General features: G+C 38.6%; 1 non-coding gene across 1 annotated transcript; it reads right to left on the minus strand.

Annotated features, from left to right (window-relative positions):
* Positions 1–5,015: 5,015 nt before the first annotated feature.
* LOC121988143 lies at positions 5,016–5,122 on the minus strand. The gene has a single exon (XR_006113893.1). It is a non-coding gene; the product is annotated as a small nucleolar RNA R71 (small nucleolar RNA).
* Between the last annotated feature and the right edge of the window lie 13,156 nt (positions 5,123–18,278).

Genomic DNA, 18,278 nt, shown 5'->3' on the forward strand with positions numbered 1-18,278 from the left:
ATAAACTAATACCTAATTATACTACGACCTTCCAATGGTTTGTTCCTTTCCATCTTGGTCGTGAGCTACTGTTTTTAATTTATAAAAAACTGATAACACGATCTTCTATGTGTGACACCACACACTATGTTATCTACAATATAAATTAATTGAACATCTACATTTGGTATATATAAATGTAGACACTTGACCAATGTGATTCTTATAAATGTTTATACAAAAGCTAGGCTTTTAGTATACACTCCAACATATGATACCTCCAATATTACACTAGACACAAATGATCACCAACATAGGTGTTATCGACATGATTCCTCAATAGTATACATCAGACACGTGTGCACATACGACATAGGTACATTCAACATGATTCCTTAAATAGTAAATATCAGACATGTGTGCACACACATGTAAATGGATAGTCAACATGGTAAACTCCTCAGCACATACCAGTCATATGTACACTCAACATCATATGTATAATCAGCATATTAACTCAGTCAATAAGACATGCCCTACAATACATACTCGACATGTTTTTACACAACAGAATATAGATATCCAAAGCTAAGATTGTATATGAAATAATTAGATCATCTCTAAGGTCAAGCAGATAACTATCAAGAATGATAACAAATGAATAAATTTAAGGTAAAGCAGCCTAATTCATCAATCAAAACAACCATGCATTAAATTCAATGAACTAAAGAGGTCAAGGAAGAAGTACTCACCTTTATCTGTCTATCGTGCTAAACAATCACACATCGAGACGTTTGTCTCGAATCAAAGTCCTGCATCAATATATTTTATTTAGTAAATTCATATGATTTAAGTAGCTAAATAAAATCTCCAAAACTATTTAGAATAACTCTAATAAATATGATTTTTGATTAACCCCCAATTAATATTTAGGTCTTACTAACACAATTCACTACTTAAACTAAAGTTTAGTCAGTTTAACTCTAATTAATCCATCATCTTCATTAGATTAGGTTTAATCATATCATCCAACAAATCTAATAATCCTCAATTAATCGATCGTTTCCTCTTCTAATTCACATTCACATTTAGTAATTCATATATAACCAAACCTAGCACCATCATTAATTAACCAATCATTTAATCCATGGAGATAATCAACTTCATAATCATCATGAATCACTTAATTCATAACCAATTGATCAACTCATCCATAAACAATCACAACTAAATTGGATTAAGCATTCTATATTCAAATTAGGTTAAGCTAACTTGAATCAATCCCAACAGCTCACCCAAATCTCATATGCTCCCCTGTTGAATATCTACCTAAGGAGCTGGCTGTCGAAAAAATAGTGGTCAGTGCTAGGAGAACCAACTATCGAAAAATAGTGGCCAGAGCTACAATGGTCGACCAAACAACTCGGCATAAACATCCCATACAAGAAATGGAAATCAGATCGCTACAAATCTGATGCTAAACATACCTTATCCCAATTCTGTGTTGGCGACCAGTGGTTGTGCAGAGGAGAGTAGTCGACGGTGGCTGCGGAATAGCGCCTTAAAGGGTGGCACTCGAACGATGCTCGGCTTGCTCACATCAACGGAGAAATGGTGGGGCATCAATGGAGGAACAACTCCACTGTTAGATGCTTGAAGCCCCTCCGAGAGTAGCTAGATCACAACTGACCGAGGACAAATGTGGGTCGATGCCAAAAGAGGAAGTACTGCAAGGGTGCGCTGGTGATTGGGTGGCACTGGTACGATCAGGAGGCAGCCTTAAGTAGAGATCCAGCACAATCAGACGATGATGGATCGACTGCTAGGGATCAACAGAAGAGGTGGGATCAGGTGCTTAACTCTCGATGAGTTCTTGGTGTCAGCGGCCACGAATGGGAAAGTGGCGGTCGACATCGACAATCGGGAGCTGTGATGGGGTGATTCGGGAGAGGAGTGACAAAGACAAGAATCGAGAGAAAGGGAAGAGAAAATTGGGAGATGAAGAAATGGAAATGAATGCATGATGTGTGTAATATACATACTCATTTATGCATACTTTATCACACATTTACGGTTTTATCTCGAGTATGTTCTATGCATTTACATTTCCTTTCATCACTATTTCAGCATAATTACTCTTTTGGTTCAAAGATCTTCCCTTGTGTATTTTGTTGTGATAGGAACACTTTTGGAGCGAAAATGGAGTGGAAACGTGCAAAGGAGAAACTTGCGAATAAAAGAGCAGAACAAGGTTATGCCTCTTGGTATGGTCGTGTTTCTTCACCCAAAGGCAACAAGAGGTTAGTTGTGCCCCCAAACACAGCCGTACGGATCAACAAGCAGTCAACCTCACTTAGGTCGTGTGGATTCATGCGGTCGTGTGAGCTCAACTTGATTGAGGTTGTGCCAATTGGCACTGTCGTGACTCACCACCAAAGACCGACTTTACGGGGGCCATGTTGATTCCACACGTTCATGAGCCAAGACTTTAAGGCCAACAAGCTTTGGCCATGCCGATTGGCACTATCGTGGCACGGCCTGTGGCAGGAGTCGTGCTAGCGTATATAAGGGGTCTTCTTCCCCATTTCAAGGGAAGGAAGTTTTTCCCCCATTGGGGAAGAAGATCAAAGCTCAGATCTGGTGTCCCGGAGGTCTCGAATCGACTATCCAAGGATAGAATCAAGCTTTCCATCCGTCCATCAGCAAGGATTACTTCAGAGATCACTCGCTGGTATTCGCTAAGTCTCTTCTTCACTTCTCTCTCGATTTGAATGTCGAGGCCTGCTATCTTTGTCTTCGGATTCAATTTCCTTCTTTTTATGGAGTAGATTTCTCTTTATAGGGATTAGAGAGTAATTGTAATGAGAATTTAATGTTGGGGTTGCAAGTTTACAAACATAGTCCCATATTGAAAACACATGGGAAAGATCATGGATTTATAAGAGAAAAGATATCTCCATTGGATGTGGCCTTTTGGGTAGAGCCCAATTGTAAAACCATGAGGGCTTAGGCCCAAAGTGGACAATATCATACCATTGTGAAGATATCTAAATTCTTTTCGATTCTACAATTGGTATCAGAGTTTGGACTACCAGAAGGTTTAACCGCCGACTGTGCACAAGAGTTATGGTCTGATTGAGCCATGTGGGTACAATATTGACCTCGAACAAAGAAATGGGGGCTCCTATGTTCAGATCAAGAGGACCAGACACCAGGCAGAAAGTCCTAGTTGCGGCTAGGCAAGGAAGTCCTAGTAGGTCGGGTGGACCAAGGGGCAAGAAGACCTGGTGGGTTGAGGATCGGGCGTGGGATGCCTGTGGTTCTTTGTTTGAGGGGGGGGGGGGGGGTTTATTGGGGTTGTAAGTTTGCAAACATAGTCCCACATTGAAAACACATGGGAAAGATCATAGATTTATAAGAGAAAAGATATCTCCATTGGATGAGGCCTTTTGGGTAGAGCCTAATTACAAAACCATGAAGGCTTAGGCCCAAAGTGGATAATATCATATCATTGTGAAGATATCTAAATTCTTTTCGATCCTACATTTAATGTAAACTCTTGGATTACGCTAATACCCTATTCAAGTGATGTTCTTATTACTTGTTCTTGTTAAATCTAATGTGAATGTATGGAATTATGTTTAATACTCATGTTAGCTTTGATAGATGTGGTGAATTATTAATTTAGTATAGATTGATCTCTAGATTGTATAGCTAGGGAGTCTAGTGACAAGGATACCCTCTTAACCAGACATATAGGGATAGATCTTGATGAAGGGGGCAATTCCCCCACAAGGGAGATTATAACTGCACATAATGGGTTTTTCCTAATCTTGTACTCATAGGTGACTTGTGTGATTTAGGAATGTATGACCAGAGGTGCTAGTGACAGGGATACTCTCTTAACCAGACTTCCTATATTACCATTTTTCATTTAGGGGGATTGGATGACAATAGGAAAAGCACTTTGGCACATAGTCATAGATTAGTGTTGGTCCTTCGGTTAGGCTTCCTACATGTATAAAATTGATGATAGGAAATGGGTAAATCCAAGCACATTAAGTCTCATCATTTTGAAACTGAAACCCCTAGAACATTTCACTAAACAAGACTTCCTCACTTTTATCTTTAGCTTACTTTACTTTGCTTCTATACTTACTTTTGTGCAAAAACATCTCCTCGAGAATTTGTTAATTTAGCTAATTCAAAGTGTGAGTCCTTGAGTGTTCTCAATCCCTATGGGATCAATATTTTTATTACTGATAACGTAGTCGTGCACTTACGATTTCGTAACAAGTTTTTGGCACCGTTGCTAGGAATTGGCGTAGCACTTATTGATTTTCAATTTGAGTTTGTCTAGACTCTGTTTTTCTTTTCTTTTTACGAGTTTACGTACACATACTTTGTATACATTTTGTATTTCTTTTATTTCTATTTTTTCATTTCTTTTTCTTCATTTCTGCACATTTATTTCTGCATTCCATTTTTTACAATTTCATATTTTGTTTTCAGTTTTCTAATTTGTCTTTATATTTCACTTTCTCTATTTTTCAATTTTCTACATTTCTATTCATCAGACTTAATTGTTTAGTGTTGCTCTTATATACTTAGAACTAATATTGCAGAAAATTTATATCCTATTGATCCTGAGATTGATAGTACATTTCATAAAAGAAAGAACCTGTAAAATCAACAAACAAAGCAAACATATTCAGAAATGGCAAATAAACCTCTCAAAGATTATGCAACACCTTGTGCACGTGACTTGGGGTCTAGCATCACGAGATCATCCATTGAAGCTGATCACTTTAAAATAAAGCTTGTGGTTATAACTATACTGTAGCAACATCAATTCAAGGGAGGACCCCACGAAGATCTGAATTAGCGCCTTGAGGTTTTCTATGAGATTTGTGGGACTATGAAGATGAATGAAGTCCCTGCATAAGCCATGAGATTAATGCTATTTGATTTTTCTTTGAGGGATTGGGTAAAAAAGTGGCACACATCTTTATCGGCCAATAATATCACATCTTACTCATATGAGGAATCTTATAGCAAGCTTCAGACGATCAGATTTAGAATCATTATTTGAAGCATGAGATAGATTCAAAAATATGCTCAGGCAATGCCCACATCATGGACTTAGAAGTGGTTAGTTCCACACTATTTTTATAACGACATCAGCTACCATACAAAGGTGTCTCTTGATTCTGTAGTTGGAGGGGCACTTATGAACAAAAGTCTTGAAGAAGCCGAAGATATTATTGAGAGTGTAGTTTAGAACCATCATCAATGGACAACTGAAAGATGTGGTGGCTTCTTCTCTGGAAACCTCGTCAAGGGATTAGAAAAATTTGATGAGGATGCAATCACTCTTATGTCTGCAAAATTGGATGCCTTAACTAAAAAACTCGAGAATATGGGTACCGGCGCAGTTAATTCAATCGTATGTGTGTGTGAATCTTTTGGAAACACGAACCATGCTCAAGAAACTTGCCCTTTGGGGGCTCTTTCTACACAAATAGTAAGTTACAATCAGAGATAGAACAATCTGTATGGTAGTAGCAAACTCGAAGGAACCAACTCAAGAGGCCAGCGATCAGAGATAGAACAATCCGTACAACTAGTTCTTTAATTCCGTTGTGTAATTAGTTTAAGTTTTATTTGTATCGATTTTGAATACCAACACAAGAGGACAGTGATCTTGTACTTTGATCAAGTTGTGCTTTAATCTATCAAAAACTTACTTGATTGATCAAACACATGTCTGATCGAACATGCGGATTGCTAGGAATAGTTCTGTACTTGTACAATTTTTATACAAGAAAATTTAAAAAGAACAGAATTCTAGCGCCCTTCACTTTTGGTGGAAGGTGCCTTCAAGCACTTGAAGGCACCTTCAAGCCTTCATGGAAGGCACCTTCAAGCCTTCATGGAAGGCGCCTTCAAGCCTTCATGGAAGGCACCTTCAACCACTTGAAGGCGCCTTCAACTGGCAAATTTTTTCATTGGCAAAGGATAAAACATTATCCCTTGTTGCCTCGTTGGAGGCACCTTCTAGCATGTTAGAGGTGCCTTCCAATCCAGGATAAGATTTTCTAGGGGCTATAAAAAGACCCCTGGACCTAAAAAATGAAACACAGCACTTGTAATTGAATCCTCTTGAGTTCTGTTTTGTAATTGAGTGTGTTAACTGCTGTAAAGAGGCTTCTTCGCCTGAAAGAGAGATTCGTGCACTTTCAACTTCCTTGGATTAACAACCTCCCGGTTGTAATCAAGTAAATCCCTCATGCCTCTTCTTTTAATCTCTTATTTTTATTTTTATGCAAGTGTTCATTTTAATTAAGCTATAAAAGTTTGAAGAAGGTTCGGTTTTTTACTGCAAGGCTATTCATCCCCCTTTATCTGGCCGCCCAAGGGTCCAAAAGAATGAATTCAAGCAAATGAATCAAAGGATAGACAATGTGGAGAAGCATCAAAAACTCCAAGATAGCCAAAGTGCTTAAATAGCCTCGTCTACTACAAGAGCACCGGGTACATTTCCAGGGAGAACAGATGTGAATCCTATTGAGCATTGTAATGTTGGACCCCGTGGTAGTTTTGATGTGATCAACCAAGTTTAGGTTAGGTTCTGTTTGTCTGATCCCTGTGTCTAAGTGTGCAGGAACTTAGGAGCGCAGGAAGTCGAGCGGAAGACGCAGCTAGCGAGAAGGATGACACAGGAAGGGAGCAGATGGGCTCGGTGCATCCGAAGGATGAGAGAGCTGCGGAAGAGTACACCGGTGGGCGTGAAGAACGTGTGCGGCGTTCGAGGGACGTAAAGCCGGGACGGAAGACTGCTCGAGGAGAAGGCCGGGAACTGGGTTCGAGTGAGCCCTATTCCGGTTGGCTGAAATCACCCAAAGAAGCCGAACCAGAGAAAGTCAACTGGAAGTTGACTTGTCAATGATTCGGTCGACCGAACATCCTGATCGGTCTACCGAACCCCTTTGCATCAGAGCACAGCCGTTGGTGACACGTCAGCATCACATCAGCCAGCAGTGAAGTGATCGGTCACCCGAACCTCATGATCGGTCGACCAAACCCAAGTTAACCTGACGCCAAGTCGAGCGAGATCATCGGGCCAAGTCAGAGAAGCTGATCGGTCAACCGAACCTCCTGATTGGTCGACCGAACCGAAGTTTATCCAGAGACTCAGTCGAGCAATTTGATCGGGCCAACTCAGCTGGAGATCGTTGGCCGATCGGTCGACCGAACATAAGGATCGGTCGACCTAATCTAAGCTCGATCCACAGAGACTGCACCTGGACGGAAGACTGGGCAGGTACAGCAGGTTCGGTCGACCGAGCCTAGGGATCGGTCGACCGATCCCTCTCGAGTCAAAACCAGATCCCGAAGATCAGGTCATCCAATAAGCTCTAGAACCCCTATATAAAGGAGGGTCTCGGGCAGCTTTAGAATATAACGAAACAACGAAATCAAACTACAACTCCTGTACTTACATTCTAGCAATAGTTCTGTGCTTCCAAGTGTGTAAAAGGCTTCTCCGCCTTCAGAGAAGGAGATTGTTCATAGCGCTTTATTACTGCCTTGGATTAACAACCTTCTTGGTTGTAACCAAGTAAATAACTGAGTCTTCCTTTTCTGTTCATAGTTTAGTTTTATTTAAGTTTATAACTATTGCATTTATTTGAGTTTAAATTGGTTGAGGAGGGTATAGTTTTTATTTGCAGGCAATTCACCCCCCTCTTGCCGGTCCCGCTGCACCAACATGTAATAGGATTGAACTAAGGACTGGACGAACCTTAGGAGATCCCCAAGTGACTGCTCAAAGTCATGGAACTCAAAACAATAGAGAGCTCTCTCCATCTCTACCAAATGATGAAGGCACTAATGAAGAGGGGGAGAGTACCACAAAGGTTCAAGAGTCTTCTCCACCTATTATTTAAATACAAGTAGTTCCAATACCTCAGAGATTGGCCAAGTTGACAAGAGATGAAGAGTTTGGTAAATTCTTGGAGAAAGTTAAAGACTTGTGCATTAAGGTACCACTCATTGATACACTGCAAGAAATGCCCAAATTTGTTAAATATTTTAAAGAAATAATGTCATGCAAGAGAAGGAAAGGAGGTTATAAAACGATAGCATTAATAGAGGAGAGTAGTGCTTTGCTACTAGATGCTACACCTCCAAAGCTCCAAGATCCAGGAAGTTTCTCCATCCCTTACAAGATAAGGACTACTTTAATTGAAAGAGCTTTTTGTTATTTGGGGGCAAGTGTTAGCCTCATGTCTTACTCAATTTGTAATAAGTTAGGCCTTAAAGACATTAAACTCACTACCATGGCACTACAATTAGGTGATCATTCATGCAGATATCCAATGGGGATAATTGAAAATGAGCTAGTAGAGGTGAGAGGTAGTTTTGTGCTCATCGATTTTGTGGTACTTGATATGGAGGAGAACCTCCAAAATCTAAATCATTCTTGGAAGGTCCTTCCTTGCTATAGACGGAACCATAATTGATATGAAAAACCATAAGTTGGACTTGGTTATCGATGAAGAAAGACTTACTTTCGATTTATCTAAGTCTCCTAACCATATTGCTTTTCTATTGAATGATTGCAAAAAACTTGAAGAGTACCACACTAATGAGTGGATGTTTCATCCATATGGGAGGCCGCCGGATGTGGGATTAAGCCCGACAAATAATGGGAGAAGGCCTCCCATTAAAAATGAAAAGTATCTTTGTTTGACAAGGGGTCGAATGAAGGACATCAACAATTGAGGGAGAAACCCATTCCTCTGATACATAAGGGAGCTCATATGGGGTCGAGCTAAAAATCTTAAACAAGCGCTTCTTAGGAGGCAACCCAAGGGTTCTTTGGTTTAATTTGTGTGAATTATTTTATTTTCTTTGCTTAGATATTAATGTTGTTTTCGTTTGTATCCTTTTTTAGGTTTGTAGGGGCCTACATGAAGATGCCTCACACTTACCTTGGGCATGGAGGCATTTCGATGACCAATAAGGAGGTAATGTTTCAATAAAATACACTCACACACTCTAGTCGTGTCTTTTGGCATGGCCATGTGTCCTAGGCCGAGATGAACAAGTTTAGGTTGTGCCTAATTAGCACGACCGTGTAAAGACTACCGAGCAAAACAAGAGTGTGGTCGTGTCTTTTGACACAACCCTATAAGGCCACACGACACTAATCCTAGTGTAACCGTGTCTTTTAGCACAATTGTGTCAAGGTGGACGAGGTGAACAAGGTCTGGTCGTGTCATTTGACATGGCCCATGCGAAATAATGGAATAATGAATTCAACTCAGTCGTGCCTAATAGGCACGGTCGTGCCCTAGCTGCTAAACCGAACTCAGTTCGTCCTGTGTCTTTAAGACACGGTTGTGGGAGGCACACACGCCCCACCCCTCTTCTTCTTTAATGCCTTCTTCTCTAAGCTTCTTTCTCTTCTCAACCTCCAAAGAATAAACCTTTCAACCTTCTTAAGACCTCTTGCACTCTAGATCTTCACAACCTCTTTCCCAAAACTAAAAGTTCTCCTACCCAGCACCTCTCTTCTGTTTTCTCTTCTTCTAATTCGCTACACACATTTAGATCTAGATCTAGATCAAGATTTGAATAGTGATTCTCCTCATCCTCTCTTCTTTCTCTCAATTCTTCTTATTAGATCATTTTCTTAAGTTAATAAGCACTCTTCCCATTCTTTCTTTATCATGTCTAACATTTTGAAGAGAATTAGGCGGGGATCCGGAGGCTCAAGCGAAGGCGATGATTCAAGAACAGACAAGGAAAAAGTAAAAGTGACTTCCAAAAGCAAAGGGAAATGAGTGGCATGCGACAAAGATAATGAAAACGAGTACGGTGTCATTGTGAAAAATAATGAACAAAAGTCTAGATTTAAAAATTTTGTTACTCGTAATCTTGTTTGTACTCGTTATATGGATACAAACACCATGGAAGTCTTAGGGATCAAGGATGACATAGATTGGCTAATTAGCACCATGGATTGGAATGAAATGATGTATTCACACAATCCTACATATCCCTGCCTTATCCTAGAAATTTTAAGTTCTATAGAGACAAATTTTTCATCTGATGAGGACTATGATGGTAAGATTAGTTTCAGACTGATGAACCAAGACTTTCAATGGACCTTATACGACTTTAATAATTGTTTTGGACTACCCAATGGGGAACCTCGCAAGTTTGCTTATAATTTTAATAGTAATTCCTTTAGGAATTAACTCACATGTTTAAATGAACTCTATGACCCTTCGTGATTTAAAGCTCATAATATGCAAAATCGTATCTTCTGATACCTCCACCAGGTGATAAGTAAAACAATCTTCGATAGAGGAGAAAGTGATGGAGTTGTGCGGAAGGTGGGGCTTTACTTATTTTGGGACATGCTCAATAAAGTCGATTTCGACTCAGAGTTTTATTTCTTACAAACACTTGTGTAGTCCAGGAAGGCTTCCTCGAGACAACTAGTTTTAGCGGTTTGATATCAAACATTGCCTTGCATTTGAGTTGTGAATTATATAGTTTAGATGTTGTTCATTGTTATGCAACCGCAAGTGCATAGTTTCATCGTCAGTAATAAAAAGATATTGATCCTACAGGGACTAGTTATAAGCACAAGAGATGTCTCATGTAGAATTAGCTAAACAATCAACAAGGTAAGGAATGAACTTGATGGATCGAAAGCGCTAGAGGGGGGGTGAATAGCGCTCGTGGCTATTTCAACGATTTTAAACACAGAATAATAACGCAGCGGAAAGTAAAATAGTCAAACACAGAGACACAGGGAATTACTTCGTTCGGAGCCTAAGGCGACTCCTACTCGAAGGCCCGCGATCCTTGATCGCTTCCGGTGGGCAACAACTATAATATCGTGAATAAGTACAAGAAAATAAGTACAATTGGAATTGAAATAATATCGACAACAAAATAATAACTGAAGCTTTAGGTCGTCGGCGACTGTAACAGCACTTTAGAGTCGTTTCTTGAGCAGCACACAGCAGAAGGAAAGCTTGTTAAATCGTTGTTCTTTGAAGCTGCACCTCAACCCTCCTTTTATATGCGGTTCCGGGCGCTTGGATCCCTTCCGGGCACCTGGAGTGTGACGTGGCCAACCAACCAGGATGCTCCACGTGGCGAAGTCGCGGCAGGGATAAAGTTTGGTCCCGGGCGCCCGTTCCGGGCGCCCGGATCCATCCCGGGCGCCCGGACCACCTTTTTCCAGTAGGTTCCTCACCTGCAAAACAAGGTTAGTCCGAGCAAAATCCCCTGTAAGACAGTGTTAGAATATGATAAAACACAGTAAGGAATAACTAACAGTCTTCGGACTATCCGAGTCTGACTTCGGATTCCCAACCGGAAACCCTAGGTCGACCCGACGCCTACTGTTCCCTCTACGGGGAACGTGTCCTCACCTACTCCCCTCAGGAGAGATTACCTGATGTCAGTCCGGTCCTCCAGACCGACTGGACTTTTCCGCCTAGGGTTACCACCCCCTAGGACCTAGGGTTACCGCCCCCTAGGGTTTTTCTCCACCTAGGGTTACCACCCCCTAGGACCTAAGGTTACCGCCCCTTAGGGTTTTTCTCCACCTAGGGTTACCGCCCCCTAGGACCTAAGGTTGCCGCCCCTTAGGGTTTTCCTCCACCTAGGGTTACCGCCCCCTAGGACCTAGGGTTACCGCCCCCTAGGGTTTTTCCTCCACCTAGGGTTACCGCCCCCTAGGACCTAAGGTTACCACCCCTTAGGATTTTCCCTTTGCCTAACCGCAGCTAGGACTTTCCTGAAACACTTATTCAGCACGTTAGATCATCACAAACCTTAACTTTGAATCCTTTTCCATTATCAAAACTCAGGTTCGATCGTCGGATGCTCCCCGCACCAACAATCTCCCCCTTTTTGATTATGGCAATCGAAATTCAAAGTTAAGTAATAATATGCAGTAAGATGTAAAGAAATACATGGCATTACAAACTCCCCCTTAATATAACCTCCCCTTTGGATTTATTGTTCTCTTTTGAATTTCTCTACTCTCCCCCTTTGCCATATATCAAAAATAAGCTAGTTTTGAAAAAAGACTTAACTTTTCAAGACAAAACTTAGCAGAGTTTGTTTGAAAAACTTAGGTACGAGGCAAAAAAAAGGGTTAAGAGAAAAGCAACATCTTAGAATTGGTTTTAATAACAACATTTTTGAAAATTTGCTAAGGAAAATAGTTTTTAAAAAAACTTTAAACCATTGATTTTGCTTGAGGAGATTATTCTTTGTGCTATGTTAAATAAGAATTCAACTCTTTTTAACTTAGTGAATTTTGAGGAGTTTCCAAAAAAAATTTCAATCAACTTCAGAAATTTTCCGATTTCAAAATTTTTCCAGCTTAAAAATTTTCAAGGAAAATTTTCAACTTAAAGAAGTTAATTGCATCTTAAAGAGAATTTCAACTTAACGAATTTTCGAAAAAGTTTCAACTTAAATAATTTTCTAACAAAATTCCAAAAAGAATTTTCAAATAGAAGAGATTTGAAAGTTTTAAGTTTGAAAAATTGCTTAAGAGAAATGAATTTCAAAGATACTTAAGGCAGAGGAGAAGAGTTAACTTTAGTGTTTAATAGTTTACAAATTTTTTTTTAGTAAGGTATCAGAGCCCTAAGGTCCAAGAATGAGTCAAGATTTGGGTTTGGTCAGGTATTAGAGCCCTAGCATATGAGTGAGTGTGAGATGGAGTTTACTTTAATTTACAACATTGAAAATATCAGTTAGAATTCCAAATAGGTGACCATTATTTTGAAATTTTAAAAATTAATTGAGTTAAGAATTTCAAAGAATTTAATAACTTCTGAAAAGGGTTTTCAAATATCAGTTAGAATTCCAAATAGGTGACCATTATTTTGAAATTTTAAAAATTAATTGAGTTAAGAATTTCAAAGAATTTAATAACTTCTGAAAAGGGTTTTCAAATTAATTTTTCAGAGGATATTTCAAATGATTTTTCAAATAATTTTTGAAATAATTTTGAAATTAATTTTTCAAGGGATTTTTCAACTTCTGAAAAGGGTTTTCAAATTAATTTTTCAGAGGATATTTCAAATGATTTTTCAAATAATTTTTGAAATAATTTTGAAATTAATTTTTCAAGGGATTTTTCAAAAGATTTTGAAATGATCATTTTTCAAATTAAGTTTTAAAATAATTTTGAAATGATTAAGTTTTGAAATTAAGTTTTAAAATAATTTTGAAATGATTTTGAAGAGATTTTTCAAATAATTTTGAAAAGAAGTTTTAAAAGATTTTGAACTGATTTTGAAGAGATTTTTCAAATAATTTTGAAAAGAAGTTTTAAAAGATTTTGAACTGATTTTGAAGAGATTTTTCAAATAATTTTGAAAAGAAGTTTTAGAAGATTTTGAACTGATTTTGAAAAAAAATTTCAAATAATTTTGAAAAGAAGTTTTAAGAGATTTTGAACTGATTTTGAAAAGAAGTTTTAAGAGATTTTGAACTGATTTTGAAAAGATTTTTCAAATAATTTTGAAAAGAAGTTTTAAGAGATTTTGAACTGATTTTGAAGAGATTTTTCAAATAATTTTGAAAAGAAGTTTTAAAAGATTTTGAACTGATTTTGAAGAGATTTTTCAAATAATTTTGAAAAGAATTTTTAAAAGATTTTGAAATAATTTTAAAATAATTTTGAAATTGAGTTTAAAAGATTTTTAAAATAATTTTGAAATACTTTTGAAATAATTTAGTTGAATTAACTTGATTTAAGTCAATTTTAATTTTAATTTCCTAGTCATCTCACCCGATCTAAATTTTCAATCAGGGAACCCTATAATTGTTGTGAGATGAGTTAGTTCAATTTTTAGGGCTTAGTTTAACTTTATGTTAGATTCAGGTTTAGCTTTGGGTTAAACAAGTAAGCATTCTTTGGATAAACTTCTGGGCTATGGTGAGTCACAAGGAGCTCATTAAAGTAACCAAGCCTTTGAGGTTTTCCAAATAGTCCTACCCATGAACTTAATACTAAACCTTGGTCTAACTAGTTAGGATCCATTTAAGGGTAGCTTCGGTTAGTTCCACTTGGCCAAATGCACCAGGTCGAAGTCATATCTTCCTAGACATGCGATGCCCAAGTTTTCCCAACGTACTATCATCCAAAAATTTCACCAGTACTGTGCTTCAAGTTAAAATTTAACCCTTTTTAATCTATCTTTATTTACCCATCCAGGTAATCTACTCTTGTTTACCCATTTCGGGTAGATTAAGTTCGGTTACCCTATCGGGTAAATAGATTTCGGAGTTGCCAGTTATTCTGGACCCTCCTACTATTTGATTAATAATTAATTTCGAATTTTTGAATTTGAATTTTAAATTTTAATTACGAATTTTGAGTTTGAATTTTAAATTTTAATTACGAATTTTGAATTTGAATTTTAAGTTTTAATTATGAATTTTGAATATGAATTTTAAGTTTTAATTACGAATTTTGAATATAAATTTAAGTTTTAATTACGAATTTTGAATATGAATTTTATGTTTTAATAATTAATTTCGAATTTGAATTTTAAGTTTTAATAATTAATTTCGAATTTTTTAATTTTTAGATTAATTTCGATTTTTTAAGATTAATTTCAAACTTTTAAATTTGAGTTTAGATTAATTTCGAATTTTTAAATTTGAGTTTTGGATTAATTTCGATTTTTTTTTTTTAAGTTTGAGTTTTGGATTAATTTTGAATTTTTATTGTTTTAGCTCCCCCTGGATTATAGCCTCGATAAGGTATATTGAGGTAATGTATTTGATCCTTAGGAACCCAATAGAGACCATTTCCAACTTGATTAACCAAGTTGGATTTTGGCACCCATGCTTGGACAATTTTTCTATTATTTCTTTTAACTAGCGATAAATATGATTTGTATTTTGTTTTAGTTTTAAATCCAAGTCCAATTCTGTTGTAAACGGCTCGCTGTTTTCCAAGAATCAGATCTAGATTCTTGGAGCCCAAGGTGAACCGTTCCAACGTGTCCTTGAGTTCTTTAATTTAAGCTTTCAAATTGGAATTCTCTTCCTCAAGTTGTTGGACTTGAGTTGAACTTCCAGTTTGAACTGACTCAGTTAAAGAGCTCGAGTCAGTCGCTTCCTTAAGGGCTGTTACCTCCTTTTGGAGTGACTTAACCCGGACGTTGGATTTAACCAACTTTTTTACTAAGTAAGGTAATAATTCATGCAAGTTATCTAATTGAAATTCTGCGAGTAGTGAACTTATAGTGGGTTTTGGTCCTTCGGAAACGAATGCGGATTCGTGGCTTTGATCAGACTCAGTCTCGGATTCGCTCTCGGTTTCTGACTCATACTCGGACTCAGTTTCCGCCACGGTTGCTTATACTGGTAGAGCGATGAAGCTCGTCGGTTCTTCTTCGTCGGACCCGAATTCATCTGATGACTCGGACCATGTTGCCTTCAGTTCTTTCTTCGTCTTGCTTGTTCCTGTAAATAACGCAACACCTTCCTCGGCCTGAATAGTATTAGTCTGCTCAAATAATTTATTTATTAAAACATGCTTACCTATTTTCGTATCAAGAATACCTTCGTGTAGCTCAATCAGATTCTCCCACAGCTCCTTAGCGCTTGAAAATGGGCCGGCTTGATTCAGCTCCTTATTCGTTAAACCACACTGAAGTGTATACGTTGCTTTTGCATTTGCTTCTACCTTTTTGATAAGGTTTGCGTCCCAGTTCTCGTACGGTAGTGGCTTGCCGACGCTGTTAGTTGGCAGTTGAAGCCCGGTTTTGACGATCATCCAGACTTCAAAGTGAGTCTGGAGATACGCCTCCATCCGACCCTTCCAATCTCCAAAATTATCTCCGGAGAAGAGCGGTGGGCGAGCAGTGTTGTAGCCTTCTTGATGGGTCATCTTAGAAAGACAATCTCGCAAAATAAACACAATAAAACTTGTTCCAAGACTTAGTCTTGGATTAGTAATGCGGGAGAGAGATAAAAATAGTAATTCAGGAATTTTGAAAAAAAAAAAATAAAATATTATTAAAATAATATTACTACAAATTTTTGAAAATGCAATATTTTGTTAATTCCAACCAATGGTGAAAAGATGAAAATTAATTTTTCAAAAATAGTTTTGGAGGGAAAAAACGAAAGGCGTACAACTATAATATGTACAAACGGCAACAACTATAATATGGGCATGGACTATAATATCGTGAATAAGTACAAGGAAATAAGTACAACTGGAATTGAAATAATACCGACAACAAAATAATAACTGAAGCTTTAGGTCGTCGGCGACTATAACAGTACTTTAGAGTCGTTTCTTGAGCAGCACACAGCAGAAGGAAAGCTTGTTAAATCGTTGTTCTTTGAAGCTGCACCTCAACCCTCCTTTTATATGCGGTTCCGCGCGCCTGGATCCCTTCCGGGCGCCTGGAGTGTGACGTGGCCAACCAACCAGGATGCTCCACGTGGCGAAGTCGCGGCAGGGATAAAGTTTGGTCCCGGGCGCCCGGACCACCTTTTTCCAGCAGGTTCCTCACCTGCAAAATAAGGTTAGTCCGAGCAAAATCCCCTGCAAGACAGTGTTAGAATCTGATAAAACACAGTAAGGAATAACTGACAGTCTTCGGACTGTCCGAGCCTGACTTCAGATTCCCAACCGGAAACCCTAGGTCGACCCGACGCCTACTGTTCCCTCTACGGGGAACGCGTCCTCACCTACTCCCCTCAGGAGAGATTACCTTATGCCAGTCCGGTCCTCCAGATCGACTGGACTTTTCCGCCTAGGGTTACCACCCCCTAGGACCTAGGGTTACCGCCCTCTAGGGTTTTTCTCCACCTAGGGTTACCACCCCCTAGGACATAAGGTTACCGCCCCTTAGGGTTTTTCTCCACCTAGGGTTACCGCCCCCTAGGACCTAAGGTTGCCGCCCCTTAGGGTTTTCCTCCACCTAGGGTTACCGCCCCCTAGGACCTAGGGTTACCGCCCCCTAGGGTTTTTCCTCCACCTAGGGTTAACGCCCCCTAGGACCTAAGGTTACCACCCCTTAGGATTTTCCCTTTGCCTAACCGCAACTAGGACTTTCCTGAAACACTTATTCAGCACGTTAGATCACCACAAACCTTAACTTTCAATCCTTTGCCATTATCAAAACTCAGGTTCGATCGTCGGATGCTCCCCGCACCAACAGAACTAAGTAGCAACTAGAAATGGAACTAGGAAAGTAAATGAAGTATATGATTTGATGAGTGTTTTAGGAATTTAGTTTCATTGTGATATTCATTGATGTAGCATGGTTCTTCAATTCATATCCTCAATTGACATGCATTTGTATGAAGTTGGCAATTTTCTCTTGCAGAAGACAACTGGCAAAGGACTTCAATCTACACCTCTAGCGATTAAATGGTTATGATCCCTATGAAGTCCGTTAGTGGGACAACCTGTCACCAACGCCTCTCGGTCTTATAACACAGAAACACAACACCACTCAATTCACATAAAAGTGCAGGAACTAAATGCATTCAACTATCCCACCTCCTTGTAGAGACTAGCTTCACCTTTCAAAGTGATCCCCTAGACGTCCATTAGCGGGGCAGCCTGTCACAAATGCCCCTCTGTCATACGATCTAGGATATCCCTCTACGAGATCCAAAAGTCTCACAAACATTTAATCAAACATGGTAATTAGATCCAAACACAAGCATCCACACAAGATCAAATAGATACAAAACACATCAACATCATCTAAATAGGAAATTAGCATATCTATGAGATTCATACATCAAATCACACTATAATTGTTGGTTGGTCCTAGGAAGATCGTACCGGTTCCACTGTACAAAAAGTTTGTACAAGTGTCAAACGTTTCCTAAACAACCTATTGTGTTCTTTAGAAATTAAATTAGGAATCGCAAACGGAACTTAACATTATTGATTCCAAATTTAACTTATCTGTTCTTAATGGTTTAGATTTGGATCGCAAGCAGAACTTAATACTATTGATCCAAATCAACCTATGTTACAAATTCAATTAAATATCTATTTCAAAAATCGGTTCCCAGGACAAACATGGCGAGGCACATGGCCTTCTTGGGTATGGGAGCATCCACCACTGCCTCGACAAAACCTCTTAACGAAATTAAATATTTAATTTCCTAAAATAACATTAGGTTTAACTAAAAAGAACAATCGAATCACAAATTCGAAAAACAAACAAAAAACACAACTTCGAAACAAATCTGAAACTCTA

This window comes from Zingiber officinale, chromosome 5B (assembly GCF_018446385.1).
Source record: "Zingiber officinale cultivar Zhangliang chromosome 5B, Zo_v1.1, whole genome shotgun sequence".
Lineage (NCBI taxonomy): Eukaryota > Viridiplantae > Streptophyta > Magnoliopsida > Zingiberales > Zingiberaceae > Zingiber > Zingiber officinale.